This window comes from Dipteris shenzhenensis, chromosome 12 (genome assembly GCF_047967505.1).
Source record: "Dipteris shenzhenensis isolate YYH24624 ecotype China chromosome 12, Dip_SZ_1.0, whole genome shotgun sequence".
In the NCBI taxonomy this organism is placed as follows: Eukaryota; Viridiplantae; Streptophyta; class Polypodiopsida; order Gleicheniales; family Dipteridaceae; genus Dipteris; species Dipteris shenzhenensis.
In genome coordinates this window covers 11,612,492-11,629,249 of record NC_141607.1, presented here as the reverse complement: position 1 = coordinate 11,629,249, position 16,758 = coordinate 11,612,492, and the positions used below count along the sequence as shown (strand labels likewise).

Genomic DNA, 16,758 nt, shown 5'->3' with positions numbered 1-16,758 from the left:
TCTGCTCCATCTTCCTCTGTGCTTCATTTCAGTCAGTTATTTCTCTCCGTTCGTAATCAAATCAGATTTCAGCCATGTCTGATGCTCCAAATCCTGAGTTCACTATGGGAGAGCAGGACTTAGATTACACTCCAGTGGGAGAGGATGATCAGGGTCTCTATGATGACCTGATAACTAAGAAAGCCTTCGGTGAGTTTACGACTGCTCTTGATGGCAAATTCGAGCAGGTCAACGCTAATCAAACGGGGTTGACACAGCAACTCCAAGGGATACAAGCAACTCTGACTCTTCTGGCTAGCACGGTTCAGGCACTCACGCATGTGGATGCCATGGCTTCCGTGCTAGGTCCGAATATCACTCCGGATCCCTTTCCAGGTGACCAAAAATCAAGAACAAAGGAGGTAGTTGACACTTGGTTGCACAACTGGCAAGTATACTTCCAATTTCATCCCTATCCAGATGAAAAAAAGATTCAGCTTGCAGCAGGGTTTATGTCAGGTAAAGCCTTGCTTTGGTGGAAAGAGCTCCAGCCTAAGCCTGATACTTGGACAGATTTTGAGGGCATCTTCAGGAAGGAGTTCCTGAAGAAGGAAGATGACTACGATATCGTCGGCAAGCTCAAGGCCCTCGATATGTCAAAATTGAATTTAACTTTTGAAGTTTATCTTCAAAGATTTAGGGATCTGCAAACCAGGGCCACTAAAATGGATCCTGTAACCTTGTTAGGTTTTTTCGTGGATGGTTTGCCAGACTCCTATAAGTTACAGATTAAGAATAACAAGTGCACAACATTGCAGGAGGCCATGACATATGCACGCATATATGATGATACCATGGCCGGCAACCACAGTTACCGAGACGAGCGGAAAGAACAAACGCAAGTTCTTTCAGCATGCGACTGGTATTGGGGAGACGAAGTCTACGGACAACGCCTCCAGGAAAAGCTTAACTCCTGCGAAGAATGGTAAGACCCGTTTCCTTCGCACTCTCAGGCTCAAGAAAGAAGGCCGATGTTTTTATTGCGAGGAGCGAGGCCACACTAAGAATGAGTGTCCTAAGCGGAAGAACCAAAAATTGGTGCTAGGACCGAAGCTCCAGGCGGGTCCACGTACCGCAGCCAAGGGAGCCAACCAAGTCACGATGACAGGTATTTCAGTAAATGTCATTACCTGCCCCCTTTCTTGTAATTGTACCTTTAATACTTCGTTGTTTGGTTCCCATGATCTTTTCCGAGTTTATGGAGAAGTTAGGGACCAACAGGTTCACATTCTCTTTGATCCGGGCAGCTCTCACAATTTTGTTAATTACAAATTTGTGCAGAAGATGGGGCTGTCCACAGTACCTAGCGACCACACCTACGAGGTGCAGCTTCCAGTTGGGAAGCAGTTTTGGGATCGCAAGGTTGAAGCGCTTCCCATCCGGATTCAAGCCTATACAGGAGCTCTCACATGTTATGTTATGCATCTAGAGCATGTAGACTTGTTGATCGGGATAGAGTGGTTTAAAACCCACAATATCCAGATCGGATGGACGGAGCATACGCTTTCTTTTGTAGACAAGGACACCCAATTTTGTATTGAGTGTGATAAGATTCCCCCTTCTCAGGGGCCTATTGTATCTTCGATGCAGCTTCGGAATATATTAAACAATTCTCATTATGATGTCTATCAGTGTGTTTTGATTCCACTTTCTTCATTTGTTGTTTCGGTCATTAACAAAAATGAATTAAGTGTGTTTGAACACCGGGAATTGAGAATGTTGTTAGATAATTTTAAAGACGTATTCCCAGCTCAACTGCCGGAAGGTTTACCTCCAGAACGGGCAGTAGATCATCGCATAGACTTAGTCCCAGGGGCTCAACCTATCAGTGTACCACCTTATAGGATGAGCCAGGTAGAGGAGGATGAGTTAGCTATCCAGCTTCAGGATTACCTGAATATGGGCTATATCCGCCCAAGTAAATCACCTTGGGGTGCACCTGTCCTCTAAAGAAAGAAGAAAGATTCTTCCTGGAGAATGTGTATAGATTATAAACGATTAAATAAAGTTACAATTAAGAACCGCTATCCTTTACCTCGTTCTGATGATTTGATAGACCGTTTGGCCGGAGCAAAGTATTTCACTAAGATTGATTTGCGTACGGGTTATCACCAAATCCGTATCTATGCTAAACACATAGATAGGACCGCATTCCGGACTAGGTATGGTCATTACGAGTTCCTCGTATTACCTTTTGGTTTGACCAATGCTCCTGCTACTTTTCAGCAGATGATGAACGATTTGTTCAGGGATTTTCTGGGCAAATTTGTTGTTGTGTTCTTAGATGATATCTTGGTATATAGTAAAACGCTTGAGGATCATATAGGACACCTCCGGGTTGTCTTACTTGTTCTAAGACAGCATAAGCTTTATGCCAAGATGAGTAAATGTGACTTCTTTATGAAGGAGATCATTTACTTAGGACACAAGATTTCCTCTGAAGGTATTAGCATTGATCTGGATCGTATCCAGAAGGTTTTAGAATGGCCTATCCCTCAGACTGTGAAACAACTTCGTTCTTTCCTAGGATTTACGGTATTTCTTCGGAAGTCAGTGCGTGATTATTCACATATCACGGCACCTTTGACCAACATATTGAAAGGTCGTGGACGCAGGTCTACTCAGCCGATCCCTTGGAATGATGCAATGAACAAGGATTTTGAAACCTTGAAGTTATCTATCAAGGAAGCACCCGTTCTTGCATTACCCGATCCTACCCGGCCTTATGTTTTAGAGGCCGATGCGAGCGATTATGCGATTGGGGCAGCTCTCTTCCAAGAGGGCAGACCTGTAGCTTTTGAGAGTAAGAAGCTAGACGACACCCAGTATCGTTGGCCCACACTTGAGAAGGAACTTTATGCTGTAGTGTATGCTCTCAAGGTTTGGAGACACTACTTGTATGGTTCAAAGTTCCTTGTATTGACTGATCACCAGTCAATTAAGTATGTGTGTGATGGATCAGAATTGAGAGGAAGGAAAGCTAGATGGGCAGAGCTAATGCAAGATTTTGATTTCGAAATACGTTATCGTAAGGGTTCGTTGAATAGTGTGGCAGATGCCTTAAGTCGAGTTAAGTTTGTAAATGCTTTGTCATTTACGGAAATATCCTCAGACCTATTTCAATCCTTGAGAGGGCTATACGCAACTGATAGTCATTTCAGTTCTTATTGGCAGAGAGTCCAGGATGGGAGCTCCATGGTTGACCAGGACTCAGGGATTGTGCCACCTAGGATACAGGCGGCAGGAGGTCAGTGGATGATTAGGAACGGCTTGCTGTTCCGGAATGAAAAGATTTGTGTGCCTGATGTTCTGGACCTTAAATCCAAGATTCTCTGGGAGTGTCATGATGCTCCTAGTGCGGGACATCCAGGTATACATAGGACTCTGTCTCTTGTGAAGCATACCTTTTATTGGCCTAAGATGCGTGCATTTATAGAGAACTATGTAGTAGGTTGCCGGGTTTGTCAGGTTACTAAGGCTGAACGCCTTAGAAGCGCGGGCTTATTCAGCCATTACAGCTTCCGGGTAATAAATGGGAAAGTATTTCCATGGATTTTATTACTGGTTTACCTCGAACGTGCAAGGGTCATGACTCTATTTGGGTCATAGTCGACCGTTTGACAAAAATGGCTAGATTCTTACCTACAAGAACAACTATTTCAGCTGTTCAGTTGGCTCACGAGTTTGTGGACCACTTGTTCAAGCTGTATGGTTTGCCATCTGACATAGTCAGTGACAGGGACTCAAAGTTTACAAGTAACTTTTGGACACTTGTATTTGAGAAGTTAGAAACTACTCTAAGTATGAGTTCCTCGGATCATGCACAATCCGATGGCAGTACAAAAAAGGTTAACCAGTTGGTTGAAGACATGCTTTGGGCATATGTATCTAAGAGACAGTCTTCATGGGAAGATTATCTACCCATGATTGAATTTGCTTACAACAGTGCAAAGCATTCTAGTACAGGTTATAGTCCTTTTATGCTTATGTACGGGTTTCAACCTAAGTCACCAGTTATGGTTGGATTAAAAGGAATTCAAAATGATGCTGCTAAGAACTTCTTGCAAGACATGCAGGAAATGTTGCAGTTTGCCAAGGAGTCTATTAGAAGTGCCCAAGATCGGGACAGATTTTATGCTAATAGACATCGTTCACCCAGAGAGTTCTCTGAAGGAACGATGGTATATTTGAGAATTCCTAAGGAATCCAAGAACCTAAGTACTGGTTTGGTTCTGAAATTATCCCCCAGATACTGTGGCCCATTCAAGGTCATTAAAAGAATTGGACCAGTTGCATATCGACTAGAATTGCCTCCTGATGTTAAAGTACATCCAGTCTTTCATGTCAGTAGACTGAAAGACGTATTGGGTGCAGATGATCAACTTGTTTCTCCTCATGAGATTATAGAAGTTACAGATTTGACTTTTATTCCTCACGAACCTGAATCTATTCTTGAATTTCGTGAAAGACAGATTCAAAATCGTACTATCACGGAATACAAGATTAAGTGGAAGGATCGTGTTGAGGAGGATGCAACATGGGAGACATTACAAAACCTCCAAAGAACATTTCCCGATTTCTTAGCGAACTCAGGAGTGAGTTCTTAGAGGAGGGGGAGTATGTCATGTGCACGGATTGGTATCTGACGTGTACTAGGTACACAGAACTAGCTCAGGTTAGCCTGGGGAGGCTTAGAGCTAGGCAGGCTTGATTCTCGGGTTGAGTGGCAAGGGTACGAACTATTTATAGGTCTTCGCTATTTTTGGTGCCGGGGCCCGAGTCTATAAAAGAGGCCCAGGGGGTTCAGTTCTCAGTGTGCAGTTGGGATGTGCAGTTGGGAGCAAGTCTCGTTCCCAGGTGCTAGGTCTGATCTTGGATTGTGTCGCGGACGTGCGCCTGCATCTTAGCGTAGCCCAAGGCCCAGTGGCAGATCCAGGGCTTCACAGCGCCACCTGGTGGTATGGGACACCAGGCTGGTTTGGATCTGATTGGGAGTTCGTGCCAGTAGCTCAGCTCGTGGCTCGGAGGGGACATCTTCTGATTCGGGATCACATCCCGTAGATGTCACGGTTGGGTGGTGAGCAGCCTGCTCAGTTCTGATGTTGTGTGTGGTTATTTTGCAGATCAGGGGTTTCGGGACGTGTCATCTGGGATCTTCTTAAATTCATCTTGCTGCAAATGGTAAATACAGCATGGCAAAATCAGCAGATGCCTGTGTCATGGAAAAAGGGTCTTCTCAAGCTGATTCCAAAAAAGTAGCTATGTGATTCACTTGGTGATTGGAGGCCAATCACGCTCATGCCAGTCATTTACAAGATCATTGCCAAAATGGTGGTTGATCGGATTAAAGGTTATTTGCATGATGGGTTGCATCCCTCCTAATATGGCTTTGTTCCACTTCGCCATATCACAGATAACATTGCCAATGCTTATATTGGGATTGAATATGCCAAATACACGTAGCAGGATGTTCTACTCTTGCAGGTAGATATTGCAAAAGCCTTTGACATAGTTCGATGGGATTTCATCTCGCAAACTATGCGAGCTTTGGGGTTTGGACAAAAAATGCAGCGGCTTTACAGAGATAGCAATGCGGCTTGCATTCTTTCTGGGGAAACCTCTGATGAGTGGACTCTTCGTTGTTCGGTCCGCCAGGGATGCCCTCTCAGTGCTTTACTGTATGCCATTGCTACTCATCCTATGCTGCAATATATTGATCATCTTGTGGCTACAGGATCACTTCATGGCTTGGAATTAGATGCTAATCGCAGCATGGTTGCTCAAGCTTATGCTGATGATTCTTTCTTTACCCCGAAGAATACGCCCCATGATCTTGGTGCCTTGATGCAGGCCCTCTCTGTTTATGGTTTGGTAGCTGGTCTTCATGTTAATTTTCAGAAGTCTAAGCTGCTTCCTTTGCATTCCAAAGACTGGCATAGTCTATTATGGCCCGGGGATATCATTCCACCCACTCAGTTTGTTCGTCATCTTGCTTACCCTTTGGGGTGGGAACTCACTCGCCGACAACAAACTGATTGGGTTTTGGCTAAGCTTCAGAAAAAGCTTGAGTATTGGAAACTGGTAACCTGGCCTTTGCACGTTCGTCTTCGAATAGTGTAGTCCATCCTTGTGGCATATATTCAATTTTACTTGCCATTGATCATGTTCACTAAGGCAGATCTTACATCTTTCATGTCTATCTTTATGGAAATCTTCTGGCGATCCAAACATGGCAGAAAAAGTCTCAGGCTGCTTTCGATGCATCACATTTGTTCTCCCAAGATGCATGGTGGATTGAACATCACGGATATTCACGTGCATATTCTTGCCCACAGGGGGAAAATGTTACTGTAATTTGTGCAAGGTGATCAGCCTTGGGCTCTTATGATTAGGACTCTGGTAACTCACATCAGTATTTCTGCGTTTGGTCATTGGCAACTCGATTTTTGGCTGCACTGATGGCACTTTGCTTGGCTGTCCTTTTGTCTCCCGCTTGCTTCTTGACTGGAAGCATGTTCTTTCTCATCTGGAATGGAATGGACGGCAATCTTTGCTTGGGAATTCTTTGAGAGCTGAAAGCATTCACTGGTCGAAAGTCTTTTAGCCTCCCTTGGCTTTACAGGAACCTCGACGTTCCTACTTTGTCTCGTTTAAAGGCATCACCTTGGTTGCTGATGTTATAGATGATGCTGGTACTGTGCTCCCCTTTTCTCTAGCAGCCACTACATATGGATTGGGCTCTCATTATCGTTCTTTGTGGTGACAAATTGCTTCTATGCTTTCGCCTTTTGTTCCGATTCCTTCTCTGGAACTCTAGGACCGGCTGGAAGATTGGACTTTGACTTCTCCAGGGTCCTTTTCTCGTCCTTTGAGGCTATCTCATATTACTGTACCTGCATTGTATAAAATCCTTTTGCCTCAACCTTGGGTTTCAGAGAGAGGTGATTCTCTTTGGCGAATGCATTGCCCAGCCAAGTGGTGGAGGAAATGATTACAGCAACTTTGGGCCTATAAAGTACCGCTTCGGCAATAGGTTTTCTTTTGGCGAGTTCTTTTGGGAGTGTTTCCATCTGGACAGCTATTAGCTCATCGACACATTGCTCCTGCACTTTGCCAGAGATGTTTCTGCTTCTTCAGAGACTGTGCCTCACTTGTTTTGGCATAGTTCGTGCTCTCGTGAGTTTTTTGATTTGCTTCGACAGCGCCTGCGAGCAAGATCCCATCTGTTCCGTTTGGGAAGCTCTTCTGGCTATTTGGGTTTCATCCATCCAGACCGTTCCGATTCCTCCTCTAGAACTCCAGGACCGGCTGGAAGATTGGACTTTGACTTCTCCAGGGTCTTTTTCTCGTCCTTTGAGGCTACCTCAGATTACTGTACCTGCATTGTATAAAATCCTTTTACCTCAACCTTGGGTTTCAGAGAGAGGTGATTCTGTTTGGCGAATGCATCGCCCAACCAAGTGGTGGAGGAAAAGATTACAGCAACTTTGGGCCTATAAAGTATCGCTTTGGTAATAGGTTTTATTTTGGCGAGTTCTTTTGGGAGTGTTTCCATCTGGACAGCTATTAGCTCATCGACACATTGCTCTTGCACTTTGCCAGAGATGTTTCTGCTTCTTCAGGGACTGTGCCTCACTTGTTTTGGCATTGTTCATGCTCTCGTGAGTTTTTTGATTTGCTTCGACAGCGCCTACGAGCGAGATTCCCATCTGTTCCGTTTGGGAAGTTCTTCTGGCTATTTGGGTTTCATCCATCCAGACCGGAGTTTCATCTTTTCTTCGTTTGGGTTCGCTACTGGGCACTATGGACTTTATGGACATATAGGAATTGTAAAGTCTTTGGTGATCCTACTTTCTCTCTGTTTGGCTTTTTTAGGCGTTCTCTGCAGCAATCTTTCTTTGATTGCTTGCAGACCCACTGCATAGATCATGAGGTCTTTTTGGCTTATACTGAAATTTTCAGTTGATGTAATTGTAGCACCTTATTTTGAGGTTGCTACTCATATAATATAATCAATCAAAGATTTCACCCAAAAAAAAAGTGTGTGATATGTTTTCTTTTCAGCTTTTTTAGCATATGAGTAGTAGCTGTCTCACTTTGAGACAACTATCAATGTACATTCTTCTTAATGAAAGGTTCTTTCACCAAAATAAAAAGAAGTGTGTGTGTTTGTGGCAATTACTGTTTGCATGGTGTCGTTACCGGGCTTTATGGTCGTTATATCATCCCTGGAACTCTCACCTATATGGGTTTTCATTTGTGGATCTTTAAAGTTTTTTCGGATCCTCCTTGCATATCAATCCCTCCAAGATGCGTATGCCTAGGGAGATCTTCCTCCGGCCCAGCTAGAAGCTTTCTTTCACTGCTTTTAGTTGTTTGTAGAAGTTGCTCCTTTTTGGAGCAACTTTGAATGTACATTTTCTATTAATACATACTTTCTTTAACAAAAAAATGTGTGTGTGGGGGTATGCGCCAAATAAGACTCTGGTAACCTTGCATGGGCATCCAAGGATAAACATGCACTGGGAGATATGTCTCCACACCGAACTATGTTCAGTTCTTCAGTTGGTGTTGTTATTGAGCACTGTGGTCTTTATATCATGCTCGTAGCTCTCAGATGTACGGACACTCCTCTGTGGATATTTATTATTTCGTCCGTTGCTCTCTACATCACTCCCTGAGGATGCGCATTTCATGGGAGACCTTCCTTCCGCCCAGCTAGAAGTGTTCATCCACCACTTTTAGTTTTGTTATACTAGCCGCTCTTCACTAAAGCAGCTATTACTGTCTTTTTCACCTTCGTCTAATTTATGAGTAGTAGCTGTTTCACTTTCGGATGGCTACGAATGTACATTCTTCTTAATGATAGTTCTTTAACCCCCCCACAACCCCCCACCCCAAAATCCATATTTGTTTATATTACAAGAAGCAGTTTCCAAAGAGAGAACTTACTATTACCACACACTTTTTTTTGTGTGAAATTCATGTGTCTTTATATTACAAAGGGGCTGTCTCCAAAGTGAAGATCGGCAAATACAAGATCAAAAAATTTCATTGTAGGACAAGTAGACAATATAATCTAACTGATGAACAGATATGCAATCATAAAAGGATTGGCTGCGTAACATACGGAAAAGGGAGAACATGGAAGAAGTAGGCTCTTGAAAGACTCCATGGTTCCTGTCTTTCCATAGAGTCCAGAGCGCCCAATAACGAACCCACATGAAAAATAGATCATACTCCATGCGCTGTTATTGAATGCCAAAGATCCAAAAAAGCGTGCCAAGTGAAGCAGTTGGAAAGCGAGCTTGGAGGTGCTGTTAAAGAAATAATAGGATGTCATGAGTGATAGTACACATAAAAAAAAGATGGAGCAAGGATTTCCTGGGAGCCAAACATCTGTGGCATAAAGCAAGAGCAATATGTCTACGGGCCAAGAGAAGGTCAAAGGGAGTAACACCAAGCATCACTCGCCATAGAAAAACTTGACAACAAAGTGGTAGTTTGCAGGATCAGAGCTGCTGCAATCTTTTGTGCCACCATTTGGCATTGCGATTCAAAGATCAAAGCTGATTTGCATGATGCGATATCCAAGGTGGAGGCATCAAAACCCTGTACAGACGAGCCACTGAAGTATTAGCCAGGCGTAACGGGCCGGGCAGGAGGAATCCTGGTGATGCAAGGACCAATCAGTTAGGCGATACATAAGCTCCAACCTGGGCATTGGTTAAAAAGAATGAAGCATCTGAGAAAGAGAGTGCCAGAGGGGTCGATAATGCATGCCCAAGCTATACTGTCTGGCCACCAAAGAAAAAGGCAATAAAGTACCATCATCATGAAGTACATCACTAACAATAGTGATGCCCTTAGATGAAACAAAATACGAGTGCCTAAGCTCCTGCAAAGAAAGGGGTTGCAGAGAGTCACGACCGTTACATTTGAGATGAGAAATAATCTCCTTTGAGGCCAATAGCATTTTAGAAACAAAAGGACAGCCTTTTACCCGTGCCATCAATATAACCTAGAATGAAGTCCCATAGAGGGGGATGCCAGTGCCCAAAAAGTAGTAGTAGTCAACTCCAAAAGTAAATGAGACATCATAGCAACCCAAGGCTGATCACCCTGTAAAATCTGCATCATCATTGTTCTCTTGTGAGCCTTAATATGGATATGAATATTCAATATGCTCAAGCCACCATGCATTTTGGGGAACATAGATGCTGCACAGAGAGTAATCTGATACTCTTATGGCCATGTTTTGAGCAGCAGAAAGTCTCCCTAATAGTGATGAAAGAAGAAATGTCTTTTTTATCTAACATTATCAAAGGCAAGAAAATTTGAATATAAGCCACCAAAATTGATTGCACAATGCAAAGCCAAACATGGAGAGGCCAAGTGGCTAATTTCCAATATTCCAATTTCTTCCTAAGCTTTGCAAGCACCCAATTTGTTTGCTGACGGGGGCGAGTGATGTTCCATCCCAAAGGATAGCCAAGATGTTGAACAAGCTGATTGGGCAAGACAATTTTTCCCGGCCAGAATAATCTATGCCAATCCTTAGCATATAAGGGCAGAAGCTTAGACTTTTGAAAGTTCACCTGCAAACTAGCAGCTATTCCATAGAAGGATAAAGCCTTCATGAGTTGCGAAAGATCAGATTTTGTGTTTATGCCCAATCATGGGCTTTCTTCCATGTGTGTGCACCATGCAAGACATCTATAGCCACAAGATGATCAATATAGCAGAGCATCGAATGAGTAGCTATGGCATAAAGCAAAGCACTAAGAGGGCATCCTTGTCTCACTAATTTATATTTAGTCCATTCATCGGAAATATCTCCCGATAAGATGCACGCGGCTTTACTATCACTGTATAACCAATAGATAACATATTGCATTTGATGCCCCAAACCCAAGGATTGCATATGAAATCCCACTGCACAGTATCAATGCTTTAGCAACGCAAGGTGCAGCAAGAGTACATCCTGCTGGGTGTACTTTGCATATTCTCTCCCGACATAAGCACTTGCAATATTATCAATGATGTCTCTGCGAGGAACAAAGCCATATTGGGTAGGATGTAGACCATCATGCAGGAAACCTTTTAATCTATCAACCACCACTTTGGCAATCAATTTATAAAAGACTGGCATGACTATAATAGGAATCGGTTTAACTAGGCCTTTCTTCCAAGCATGTGCCATTTGCTGATTCTGCCAGGCAGTATTAGTCATATGCAACAAAACATGCTTAAGGGAATCCTAGTAGGCCAGAAAGAACTCTATTGTAAGACCACCCCAGCCCGGGGATTTCCATCTATAACATGACTTCAAAGCATCAAGAAGATCCCTTTCTGTAAAAGGTATCTCAAGTTGAAGAGCCCGATCAGGAGCAATAATGGGAGAAACATAATGTAGTAACTGTCGTCCTTGCCAACAAAACCTCTTGCAAAGAGGACTCGAGACTCCCAAACTGTCGGCAAAAAGGATCGACACATGCTTGAGCATGTTGTGCCCGAGATGAAGTCCAAAAACCATTAGATGTCAAAACCCGAGAGATATTCTGAGTCTGCTTTTTATAATGTAAACTTTTAAAGAACTCTTTATTGTTAACTATAAGAAGTCTTTTATTTGGCAGCCTGTCATGTGATGTCCCACGAAAGATATCCTTAGCCATAACAGAGCATGGTCAGAATGAGGGAAGGCATAATCCACCCATATTTGACAAGTATAAGCATCATATGGCTATGCATTTAGCATGTATCAACGGCCCAATTCGGCCCGATATGCAGAGTGAGCATTATGCTGAAAGGTATATCCTGAAAACATGGGTGTCAACTCCGACCAAAGATCTATAAGATCAAGCTGAGAGATCAAGTGAGACGAATGTTGACGTTCTAATGCCAGCATGTGAGTATTACCCAAGGTATTATCCCCTTGAAGCGGTGCATTATTAAAATCCCCACAAAGAAATGCATGTTGCCTCCAAGGATACTATTGCATATCCTCCCAAATTAAGGCTCTTTGACGAGAAGATTGAGGAGCATAAACAGATGCAAACTCAAGTATTTACCCTGGACGAGACACTGAACAATGATCCATCAAGCATATTTACAGATGTTTTGTACAGCTATATACAGCTGAGAAAAAGATAAACATTACGTCTGCATGTCCACCTCAGGGTCGAGGCCTCGACCCTGAGGTGACAGAAGAGCCTGATGAGAGGATTGCAAACCAGCCACTTCTTCTTCAAGGAACAAAGTATGGCTTGCTGTCACAGCAGCCTAGGTATGTAAGAAATCCTAGATTTACTATATTTAGAAATGTGCTAAGGAACATAAAAGAGACCGAAATAGCATAGAACAAAAAATATTTGTATTGCTTGAGTGTCTGTAGTGTGTCATCCATACAGTTGGGCCTCTCTTATATAGAGAGTGAAGAGTCACACGTGAAAAGGTGTGTACTCCAAAGTGTATGTGCATGAAGAGGTGTGTACCCCTTGTGAAGGGTGTGACCCTTGATGAGAGGGTACATTACAATGGTAGTGTCTCTTCAATAGAATGTGTCTCTTGTGAAGGGTTGTGCCTCATAGGAAGTGTCTTGTCGAAAGGGCATACCTTTCCACAAGAGTCCATTCATCAAACCATCCATAAGGTATAGAGAAAGGAATACGTCACAGATCGTGACATTCCCTCCCACTCAAAATAAGCCCTGGTGAGATAATGAGCTGGTGTAGAAAATATCATGGTAAATTTTGAAAGTATTGCTGTAAATCATTGGCTTGCTTTCATTTGTTGACAAGATAAGCAAGATGTAACCATTTTGATGACGTCGCTTTTCATCTGAGGCCAGTAGTATGTTGCACTGAGTAACCTGTAAGTCTTGTTGATGCCTGGATGGGCAGCATAACGAACTACATGATGCTCTTTTAACAAAAGACGTCGAACATCCTTGTCATGTGGTACACAGACGCGATCTTGATAATATAGAAGGTCATCTGTATAAGAATAGGCTTCTGTTCGGAAGTAGAAGTTTGATCTTTCGAAAGAACTTGTATTGCTGTGCCGAAGTCTTTATCATTGAGATACTTCCCTTTGAATGAATTCGAAACATCCACAGATAATGTAGAGATTACCATAGCTGATGCTAGAGTTAACTTGCTGAGAGCATTTGCAACTACATTGCGTAGTCCTGGAATGTACTAAATGGTCATGTGAAAGTTGGCCAGAAACTCAACCCAGCGTGCTTGGCGAGCGTTCATTACTGGCTCAGTAAAGATATACTTTAGAGAGTGATGGTATGTCTTTACCACCGAGTCGGCTCCCATGAGATAATGTTTCCAAGAGCGGTAAGCATGTACAATGGCAAGAAACTCCGTATCATAAACCGGGTATCTGTGGTTTGGATATCGGAATGTTTATGGCTATCAAAAGCAATAACTCTGCCTTCTTGCATTAAGACTGCTTCTGTAGTGATGTCAAAAGCGTCGGTCATGACCTCAAATGGAAGGTTTGGGTTAGCAATAACCATAACAGGGGTGGTAGTGAGTGCTTGCTTGAGTTGTTGGAAACTATACTCGTTCTCTGGTTAACCGCAGTTAACCCTCTTAATAATAAACCAAGTCTCCCCGACCGAAGTCAGGCTTACTTGATCAGATTCAAGTACCTTTGACCGTAGTCACTGCTTTGACCAATTAAAAGAACTCTTTGACCATAATTAACACATATGAAAACTCTTTAATTATGATCAGATAAATGGTCAATTGTACTTTGACTTAGGATATTTACATTGTGGTGACATAGCACTTCAAAAATGATTTCTAATACTATTTGGAAACTCCAATCAGCAATCATAATTCAACGTTGAAGACATGAATCGCCATGAAGAGAGAGAGTGACTGGGAGGAAAGAAGAGAGAGAACACTGCACTAGGGCCCATTAATAAGGGTTGGACCTCCCAAAGGTCTTTATTGCAATAGAATATACTTTGTACAACTGGCTCTGAGAGGAGCATGAAGCTGAGCACAACTTTTGAATGCATCTGGGAGGCCTAGGGCCTTTCTTTTATAGACCAGGCCTAGCAAAAAGCTAGGGCCTGCTTTCTAAAAGCTACTCTCACAAATTTGGTGCTTTTAGCGCCTTTTTCTATCTTGTGGGCCTCCTTTTAAAGAGGCGCCCCCTTGTCCATGCTTTAGGCATCGTGGGACTTGCTTTTTATACTTTTCTCCCCACTCTTGGTTCTTTTTTGCACTCTCTTAGGTCCTACACATTGCACAAATAAGTTCCAACATTTAACCCATTAGAGGTTAGCGAAATGCATGTGTTCCTAGTTCTTGGACCAATTCTAGTCCCTTGTGGGCGTTCCCATAGTTCTCTTTTACCAATTCAAAGCAAAAGTAAAATGAAGCTTATTCTAGTTAACCAAAATCAACTTTCTTTGAATGTAGTCAATTTTATTAAAGATTCCTCTTTATGTCTTGGGAGAAGTACCAATTTGGTGACATCCCCTCGGCTTCTAATCAGTTTTCCTCAACTGAAAAGATTCTTGATACAGCTGTAAAACTTGAGGATACCTCTTGTCTTGGCATCAATTGCCTAATAGTTCTGGTACTTGGCAAGATACTTGGAGATAAACTTACCTCTGGGTGCTTTTCTTCTCTGTGCGGTATGCAGTCTGTTTGCTAGAGGATCTCCTCCATCTCTTCCATCTAAAGTGGATTTTGGAATTTGGTAACTTTAGATCGTTGAGGTCTTGTGGCATTCTTTGCTCCTTCTGGCTGACTGGTCTTCCAAGGCACTAGCCAGGCACACGCCCCTTTTTCTGTATCAAACACTTGAACTCCACACGAAGATTCTTACTTTTCTTTGGCATTTCCTGCTCTTTGAGAGCACTGGGCAGCCATAGGCCCTTCCTTTTCTTGGCGTTTCTTGCTCTTTAAGAGCTCTAGGCAGCCATACTCCCTTCTTTTCTTGGCAAATTCAGACCCTTTTTTTATATATCTATCGTGTGGTCTTCTAGCCTTTCAGGGGGCAACTCCTGTGGAAGTGAGTAAAAAAAACAGTCCCTAAACTGAAAAAGAAAATCTGTCCGCTGTTTTTCCAGCTTAGAAAAATGAGACTCTTCTTCTATTGACTTCTTTTCAGATGCAAACACTAAGTACGTTGAAAGATGCTTTTTCATTACGTTGCCGATGGCAGAAGCAGATACAACAGGGATGGATTCTCCCTTCAATTTAGCATCCAGAACGTGGGTCTTGCCATGGTGAGTGATTGTGATTGTTTTATTCTTTGTATCCAAAATAGCCCCAACACGAAAGTGGCTCCCGCTACACTTTGCATTCGTAGCTGAAAAAGTGCATTGGGATCAAGCTCCTCTGCCTCATCTACCTTATCCTGTGAGTCTGTAGAGTTTCCCGTCGCTACCTGGTGAAGTTCAGGAATTATCCTGCACTGGATGCGAGGTGGATGGAGGAGGGTCACCTGGCAGACTCACCTCAGATTTTGCAGCTCTACCTCGATGCGTTTCAGCTTGCGCCAACTACGGTACAGGCTCCTACAGGTTCAGCAGAGCAGAGATCTGGAGCATTGCCTGGTGCTCAAGAGGAGGGTAGCACCTCCCCTTCCTTGATTGAGACTGCTCATATATCTGAAGATCGCTTGGTGGCACCGATTGTCTCACCCAAGATGTTGCTTGCTGACAGTATTTCTGCCGTGAGGTCTTCATGATGGGTGTTCGTGATGCATTGATGTATGGATGGACTCTCGAGCTCTCCTAGCCCATATTATCATTGCAGGTTGTATCTTACAGATGATGTATATTCTAGTATGGGCTATTTTTGCCTATTTGTACTTTTTCAGCAGCAGCAACCTAGGTAGTTTGCTGTTTTAAGAGGACGGTATGTCACGAGGACGTGAAAAGTGATGTAAAGTATCTTCGTAACTCAACCTACCCTTAACCCAGGGTTAACCATGGTTAAGTGTTGTAATGGTTTGGCCGTGAGGGAGTGGCTAGAGGAAGTGCACACTTCCTAGAAGTTCCTAAGGGCAAAGTCTAGGTGCACCACTAGGTCCTAGGAGCAAGGCAAAGGCTTTAAAAGAGGGGTCTAAAAGTTGGGCCCAAGGACAATCAATGTTGTCCTTGGTATGGGGGTTAGGACTTTAATGAAGGGGCAAATGGCAAGGAGGTAGTGCCATTTGTCATGCATGTGTATGCATGCCCTTCCCCCATCTTCCATCTCTCTCCCCTCACTCTCCCAGAGGTGTTAGACGTTTTCAGTTGTTCTTGTGCAGTTTTTGAGCTGTTTGAGCTGCTTTAAGGCTGTTTTCAGCCGTTTTAAGCCATTTTAAGCCGTTTTAAGCCATTTTAAGCCGTTTTAAGCCTGTTTTGACTGTTTCAAGGCTAGTACACACTTCTAAGAAGTGCCAGAAGTCATTTTTGAACTTTATGAAAATTTTCGTATGGACTGCACAGACATCCATACGACTGTACGAAATTCGTACAGAGGTGTTCAGCTGCATCCAGCAGGTGCCCGGGGTTGTCTTTTGCTGTGTTGGAGCTTTGTACACATGTTTCTGGCTGTGTGGTGGCTTCTGGAGCTGTTCTGGACTAGTGCAGGTTGCAAGAGGAACTTTCCCTGCTGCTTTTGGCACCCTCTCTTAGGAGGACTCAGGCACAGAACCACTGAAACCGGCCTCAGAACCACTGAAACCGGCCTTCGATAA

General features: G+C 43.3%; 1 protein-coding gene across 1 annotated transcript in view; it reads left to right on the top strand.

The window, feature by feature from the left end:
* LOC147895821 (uncharacterized) overlaps positions 1–16,758 on the top strand; it is a 181,627-nt gene that overhangs the window by 152,645 nt on the left and 12,224 nt on the right. The window lies entirely within an intron of this gene.